The 7,919-nt window shown below is 39.2% G+C and overlaps 1 pseudogene; it reads left to right on the top strand.

Moving 5' to 3' along the window:
• The first annotated feature begins 5,593 nt into the window (after positions 1-5,593).
• LOC120174463 lies at positions 5,594-7,506 on the top strand (annotated as a pseudogene).
• Positions 7,507-7,919: the final 413 nt, after the last annotated feature.

Here is a 7,919-nt window from a genome sequence, read left to right as displayed (position 1 = left end):
CCACAGTACCCTTTAAGTACCGAAAGATCCACTTGACTACATCCCAATGTTGCTTACCAGGTTTAGACATGTACTTACAACTTGACTAACAGCATGAGCTAAATCAGGACGAGTACATACCATCGCATACATCAAGCAGCCAACAGCATTAGAATACAGAACCTTTGCCATATTTTCAGCTTCCTTATCTGTCTTAGGGCACTGTTCTGATGAGAGCTTAAAGTGATTCGCCAATGGAGTGCTAACTGGTTTCGCGATGCTCATCGCAAACCTTTCTAGCATTTCTCAACATAACCCCGTTGAGATAGCCGCAGTTTCCTTGAGTCTCTGTCCCTGCAAATTTCCATTCCAAGAATTTTCTTTGCAGCACCTAAATCTTTCATATCAAATTCCTGACTCAATAAAGTTTTCAAACCGATAACATCATCCATGTTCTTCGCAGCAATCAACATATCATCAACATACAGTAATAGAAAATAAAAGAACCATCATCAAGGCTCTTAACATAGACACAACAATCATACTCACATCGGTTGTAGCCAATCTTGATCATATAGGAGTCAAACCGTTTATACCACTGTCTCGGAGACTGTTTTAACCCGTACAAAGATTTCTTCAATCTGCAAACTAAATGCTCGTTTCCAGGTTGAGTGAAACCTTCAGGTTTCCGCATGTAGATCTGCTCCTCTAAATCACCATGCAAAAAAGCAGTTTTAACATCCATCTGCTCTAAATGCAAATCCCAACTAGCCACCAATGCAAGTACTGCTCGGATTGAAGTGTGCCTGACCACAGGAGAAAAGATTTCATCATAATCAACTCCTTTCTGCTGTGAAAAACCCTTCGCTACCAAACGAGCCTTGAACTTCTCCCCCTCTTTTTCTGTTACTGTTGGTTTCTTCTTATACACCCATTTGCAACCAATCGGCTTCTTACCCTCAGGAAGGGGAACTAACTCCCATGTGCGATTGTGATTCAAAGACTCCATCTCCTCAACCATGGCTGCCATCCACTTGTCGTTTTCCTGACTAGTAACGGCATCATGAAAAGTAACTGGATCATCACTGCTAACAGTAAGTGCAAAAGATACCAAGTCTTCAAAACCCAATCTGTTCGGAGGCTTTATATTCGTCCGTCTCACCCTGTCTCTGGCGAGACTATAATCCTGCAAATCATCCGTAGTGGAACCACCAGAAGTCGGTTGAGAAGTTTCTGGTTTCTCAACTGGAAACTGCTCGAAATCTACCACTGTCGTGTCTTGCTTCTGCTGCAACATAGACTGTTCATCAAAAACGACATCTCTACTAATCACAACTTTCTTCGCAACTGGATCCCAGAACTTGAATCCTTTGACACCTTTCTTGTAACCCAGAAAAATGCACTCCTTCGATTTTGCATCAAGTTTGGATCTCTCATCAGCAGGTACATGCACATAAGCAGGACAACCAAAATCCGTAAGTTATCAAAACTAACATCATGACCAGTCCATACCTCTTCTACAACTTTCCCAGCCAGCGATGCCCTTGGCGATCTGTTGATAAGGTAACACGCCATGTTAACAGCCTCAGCCCAGAAGTGTTTGGGAAGCCCCGCATTCAACCGCAAACATCTGGCTCTTTCATTCAATGACCTGTTCATTCGTTCCGCAACACCATTCTGTTGTGGTGTCTTGCGCACTGTAAAATGCCTCTGAATCCCATGCTCCTTACAGAATTGTAGGAACTGTGAATCTGTGTACTCCGTACCATTATCAGACCGCAAACACTTGATTTTTTGTCCTGTTTGGTTTTCTACCTCAGCTTTCCACAACTTGAACTTCTCAAAAACTTCAGATTTCTGTTTCAAAAAATACACCCAAACTTTCCGTGAAAAATCATCAATAAAAGTAACATAGTACCTAGATCCACCCAAAGACGATGTCGTGGAAGGCCCCCATACATCAGAATGCACATAATCAAGAATCCCTTGAGTTGTGTGCTTCGCAGTCTTGAAACGGACTTTAGTCTGTTTACCAAGAACACAATACTTGCAAAAATCGAGCTTACAGCTTTTGACACCATGCAACAAGTTTCTCTTGTGTAATTCTGCCATACCACGTTCACTAAGATGAGCAAGGCGCATATGCCACAATTTTGTCGTATCATCACAGGACTCAACAGAGTGAACTCCACCTGCAACGGTACTCCCTAACAATCTGTAGATATTCCCTGCAGTCATCTTGCCTTTCATCACAGTCAATGCTCCTTTAACATCCGAATGGTTTCCCTATCCTCGTCAGCCTTAGGGATAAAACCATTCTTGTGCAAAGTGCCCAAGGAAATCAAATTCTTCTTCAAGTCTGGGATATGTCGAACACCACTCAACGTCCGAACGGAGCCATCGTGCATCTTAATTCTGACATCACCAATACCAACAATATTGCAACATCGATCATCACCCAAATAAACCGAACCAGAATTAACCGGCCTGTATGTCGAAAACCATTCCCTATTTGGCGTGATGTGATAAGAACATCCAGAATCAAGAATCCAAGCATCCGTCAATTGTGTCGTTGAAATAGAAAGCATATCACCCTCACTGCAATCAGAAATATCATCCTCGACCACGTTCACAGACTTGGATGAGCCATCACGCTTCTAATCGGTCTGCTTTTTCAACTTCGGACAGTCTCGCTTCATATGTCCCGCCTCCTTGCACTTGTAACAGTGAATCGTCTTCTTATCCCTGGATTTGGATCTGGAATTCCGCTTCCCGGACCCTGCCTTCTCTGGCTTCCGTCCACGATCTCGATTACCCTTGACATATAAGCTATCGGCTTGAGAGCTTTCCCCTGCATTCTGCTTCCGCTGGTTGTGAGCCAACAAGGCTGCAGTAATCTCCTCAACGTTGATAGTCTCTTTCCCATATGTAAGAGTAGTCACCATGTGTTCGTAAGAGGAAGGCAACGAACACAACAGAATCATCGCTCTGTCTTCATCCTCAATTTTCACATCAAGCCGAGCCAGATCAGAAACGATTTGATTGAAGACATTCACGTGTTGCGCCAAATCGTGATCGTCCTGCATCTTCAGCCCATACAGCCGCTGCTTCAGATACAGTTTTGTCGTTAAGGATTTGGACATAAACTGACTTTCCAACTTCCTCCAAATTTCGTCTGGAGACGATAGATGCATGACGTGATACATGACCTCGTCCGCCAAGCATAATCGTATGGTTCCTGCCGCTCGCTGCTGCAATTCTTCCCAATCTTCCTCATCCATCGACGCCGGCTTTGTAGGTCGCAAAGCCTTCAAGATCCCTTGCTGCGCCAATAGATCCTTCACCCTCGTTTGCCATAATCCGAAGTTACCCTGACCATCGAATTTCGCGACTTCGAATTTTGCTCCTGACATCTGATACCAATTGTTGACGAAAATGGGTAAAGAAAACGAAAGAACACGAGAATTTTACGAGGTTCGGCAATGTGCTTACGTCCTCGGTGCCTAGGCGGCGCTAGAAGTTTTATTCAATGATATTTTAGGTCTAGGTTACATCTCTATTTATAATAGAAAACCCTGGTACATAATTACAAAATCAACCCTATACCGTACCGCGGGGCCTGCGCGCCCCCACACCCCCAACCCACATAATTCGTAACCCCACAACGAGACTTTTTATGAGCCATACATAACACCTATTTTCTCTAAATTTTTAATCACCTCATTCTTTTTATCAAATAAAAAGGAAAATATGGATAATTACTATAACGACCCTTTATAGTTTCTTTTCTATTATCCCTTACTTTTTAAATAAATACGAGGATTTTTTTATTTATTTCATATCGATCAAGGGCAGATTTTTAACTATAAAATTCAGGTCGAATGGAGAATCATAAAAAATTGGGTTGTATCGGGATCAAGTAGAAGCTTTAGATTTTCAAATTAGGTTCATGTCGGTCAAAAATTTGATCCTACCCGACTCATATTCATCCCCAACTTAAAATAAAATTTGAATTGAAAATCCACATATAATTAAATTAAAACTCATACCTTTAAGATAAAAAAAATTCAAGATTTCAACCTTACCATAAACCAAATTCGCATTGGTAAAAATTCAATAACGAAGGGTTTTGAATGGAGATGTTTTCTAAGTAATTTGTTTATATTAGGAAAACCCCATTAATTGCAAATTGGGAAAATTAAGTAATCACAGAAAAACAAATCACCATACCAATTCATCAAATGTGGAGGCCCTATTAATGAAGATAAATATATAAAGACATACACCTTTCTTTTACCATCATGAAACTTAACTGAAATAATTCATATTTAGTAGATTAATAATTTAAATTTAAGTATCCGTAAACATTAAGTATAATGGTAAAATGAATTATAATTTTTTTATTTAAATCTTGGTGTATCTCAATTAAATATTATTCGTATCATCTTGGTATGTCCAGCTCAGTTGGTAGAGCACAAGACTCTTAACCTTGTGGTCGTGGGATTGAGTCTCACGGTGGGCAATTCATAATTCGGAGATCTCCCACGGAAGCTGCTCTCAACCTAGAGTTGGGGGCAGCCTACTATCATACCTTCCCCTTACCCCATTACATATGGGAATAAGGGTCAGCTAAAAATTTTATCTTGGTACTCGTATTTCAAAGCCTTCAAAAAAAAATTATATGCATGTAGGATCTTAAAAAATATCTTTCAATGAAAGAACCTCTAGAACTCCAGAAGACATACAAAGAATGTATCTAAAAAAATATCTCGAATATCTCATTGAAAAGTCGGGACTTGTTCACATACCCACTTGACCTACCAAAGCCAAATCTATCGTCATATGTTCACATAAAATCTATCGTCATGTGTTCACCTAGCATGTCATTCTATATGTAGTCATAATGATCATACATTTGTCACCAACTCCAAGAGTCATTATAAAATCTCTCGACCAAGATCAAAAGAAAGAATAAAACTCTAATAACGAAAGCTTTATTTTCCACCAATTATGACTCTTCATCCAAATAAGAATGATAAATGACCTACAACTACTAAAAATCATTTATTTCCTTCAATAAATCTGTTTTTTTTTTACAAATCTTAAATCTGATTTTAATTTTACCTAGAAGAGAGAAGAAAAAGAAACTCTAAAAAAAAGAAACAATGTACTCTTAATAAGTCTAAGAAAATATAAGGTGATAAAAATAAATTAATTAATCAACCGATAAAATGTATTTGTTCCCTTCAATCAATCTTTAAAATAACATTATTAAAAATAACACATTTATAAACCATAATGTTACATAGTAAAACATACATATATCATAAAAAATGATTTTTTTTTACGGTGCCACCTCCATGTCTAAGCATACCCCACAATGAATGCCACACGGTTTTTGAGAGGTAAAGAAAGAGTCTAAAAGCATAGGTTGACTTTTGGCAAGCAATGAGTAAATGCTGCTTGCTGTCCGTTTTGACTCTTTTCAAGCAAATCCCCTCCTTTTTACCTCATCACTCAGGTCAGCTCATCTCCCATTTTCCTCTATATATAATCAATCCAACCCAGCCTTGCTTTTCAACTTTGTCTGTCTCACCATTTCCCTTAGGCTACTAGGAAAAAAAAACAGTTTTCAAGCTCTAGCTAGCTATATATCTCATGCTCTCTAGCTTTATATAGACAATTTAAAACCCTTCTTCTTCAAGTTGTCTTAAACTTTGAGTGAGGAAAAGATATGGGTAGACCTCCTTGCTGTGACAAAATCGGTGTGAAGAAGGGACCATGGACTCCTGAAGAAGACATCATATTGGTCTCTTATATTCAAGAACATGGTCCTGGAAACTGGAGATCAGTTCCTACTAATACTGGTATTTACATATCCTTCTTTCGTTATTTTGTTTCAAGGTGTTAGTTGGTATCATTAAATAGGTGCAATAAATATACAGGCATCTTTGAGAAAAAAGCATTAAATTTCATCTTGGTTCTTTCCTTTCAGATCTCAGAGTTTTTAAGTTTTGGTTTTTGGTTTTTGTGTTGATCTTTTTTTTCAGGTTTGCTTAGATGCAGCAAGAGTTGCAGGCTGAGATGGACTAACTATCTCCGTCCCGGTATCAAACGTGGTAACTTCACTGAACAAGAAGAAAAGATGATCATCCATCTCCAAGCTCTTTTGGGGAATAGGTAAAGACTGATATGTTATCTCCGTAATCGTGATAAATTTATATTAGGTTAATAATGAAAAGTTTATCGTTTCTGTTTTTCTGGTGCAGATGGGCTGCTATAGCTTCTTACCTTCCTCAGAGAACAGATTGACATCAAGAACTATTGGAACACTCACTTGAAAAAGAAGCTGAAAAGCTTCAAACAGAAGGTGATGGCGAAAACCGAGATGGGCTTTTTTTTCCACAATCAGAGTCTAAAGGTCAGTGGGAGAGAAGGCTTCAAACAGATATCAAGATGGCTAAACAGGCCCTTTCCGAAGCTTTATCTCTCGATAAACCGAACTCGTTGACGGACTCCGTTGAGTTCAAGCTCTCTCATCCTTATTTAAGGCCATCATCGTCTCAATCTCAGTCGTCAATTTACGCTTCGAGTGCCGAGAACATATCTCGGTTGCTCCAGAACTGGATGAAAACTCCACCCAAACCGACAACACCCGCGGCGGCAAATTCGGCCGAAACCATGACCCAGAATTCCAGTTCTACACCGATGGTGGAGCGTCGTTCAGCAAAGCGACGCCGCCTGAGGGTTTCGATTCGTTCTTCAGCTTCAACTCGTCTAACTCGGACAACGTCTCACGAATCCGTGTCGGTGAGTAACGCGAATTTGACACCGGAGAACAGCGTGTTCCAGGACGAAGCCCGATTTTCGGAATCAGTGCCGCTGAGAATGATAGAGAAATGGTTGTTGGATGACGGTTTCGGCTCAGCTTGTTTTGAAAAAAAAGTTAGAAAGTATTAATTAGGGTTTTCTTTTGTTTGTTTCTAAGTTAGGTATTTTTTCCATAGTCTATGTAATCAGAAAAGATAACGCCCTCTTTGGAATAAGAAGCAATAAACCAAAATCATCTATATCATATATCATATCTGTACTGGATCATATTAAATTACAAATTCCTATATACAATTTCTTCTTGCAATTCAAGATTATAATTAGGGGTTCATTCCAAATACAGATAACATCATTAAAATAAGGATAAATTATGTATTTAGTCGGTTAACTATTTGTATGGTTTTGTCTTGGTCACCCTTTTTTTTCAAAATCATAACTAGTGTTATGTTTTGTATTCATTTTGATCACCCGCAGTTAAAAATTAACAGGGCTATTGACATGACTTTTGATAACCTAGGCTATTTTTAGAGTTTTAATCCGAGTAAAACTCGGTTGTTTGTGGTCACAATCCATGACTCTGGCTTGTTGTGTTTTGGGTGTTCTATGTGGCACGATGCCGAGAAAACCGGATGTGGGAGAGTGCTGCGCGAGGAGCTTCGACCGGGTATTGCGGCGCTGGGGCGAGAGTCTTGCTAGGGTTTTCTGGGCAAACCCTTGGATACCATTTGTGGGACCGTTGGATCTCATCTAAGATCCAACGGTCACCATTGTTGGCGGCTGGATGAAAGGTTGAGAGATTAGGGTTTACACAAACCTATCCATACTGGTTTGGGCAGCTGGTCACTTGGGTCATGTGGGATTTGGGCCATTACTGTTGGGCCTGTAACCTGTAAATCAAAAAAAATATGATATGTATACACATAAACCAATATATTATAATAATAACACAAATGCGAATGTAAATGCCATAGAGACGAAAAATATGTGTCGACACACATAATTAAATTTCGGTCGATATTAATGGTTTTTAGGATTGTATTAACATTAATCAATGTTTCTATATAATTAGATCCATACCCGTTTTATATTTTGTTTTATTTCTTTAATTT

The sequence above is a fragment of the Hibiscus syriacus genome, unplaced genomic scaffold (genome assembly GCF_006381635.1).
Source record: "Hibiscus syriacus cultivar Baekdansim isolate YM2019G1 unplaced genomic scaffold, ASM638163v2 tig00112107_pilon, whole genome shotgun sequence".
In the NCBI taxonomy this organism is placed as follows: Eukaryota; Viridiplantae; Streptophyta; class Magnoliopsida; order Malvales; family Malvaceae; genus Hibiscus; species Hibiscus syriacus.
Note: the sequence above shows the minus strand (reverse complement) of the source record. Positions and strands in the feature narration are given on the sequence as shown.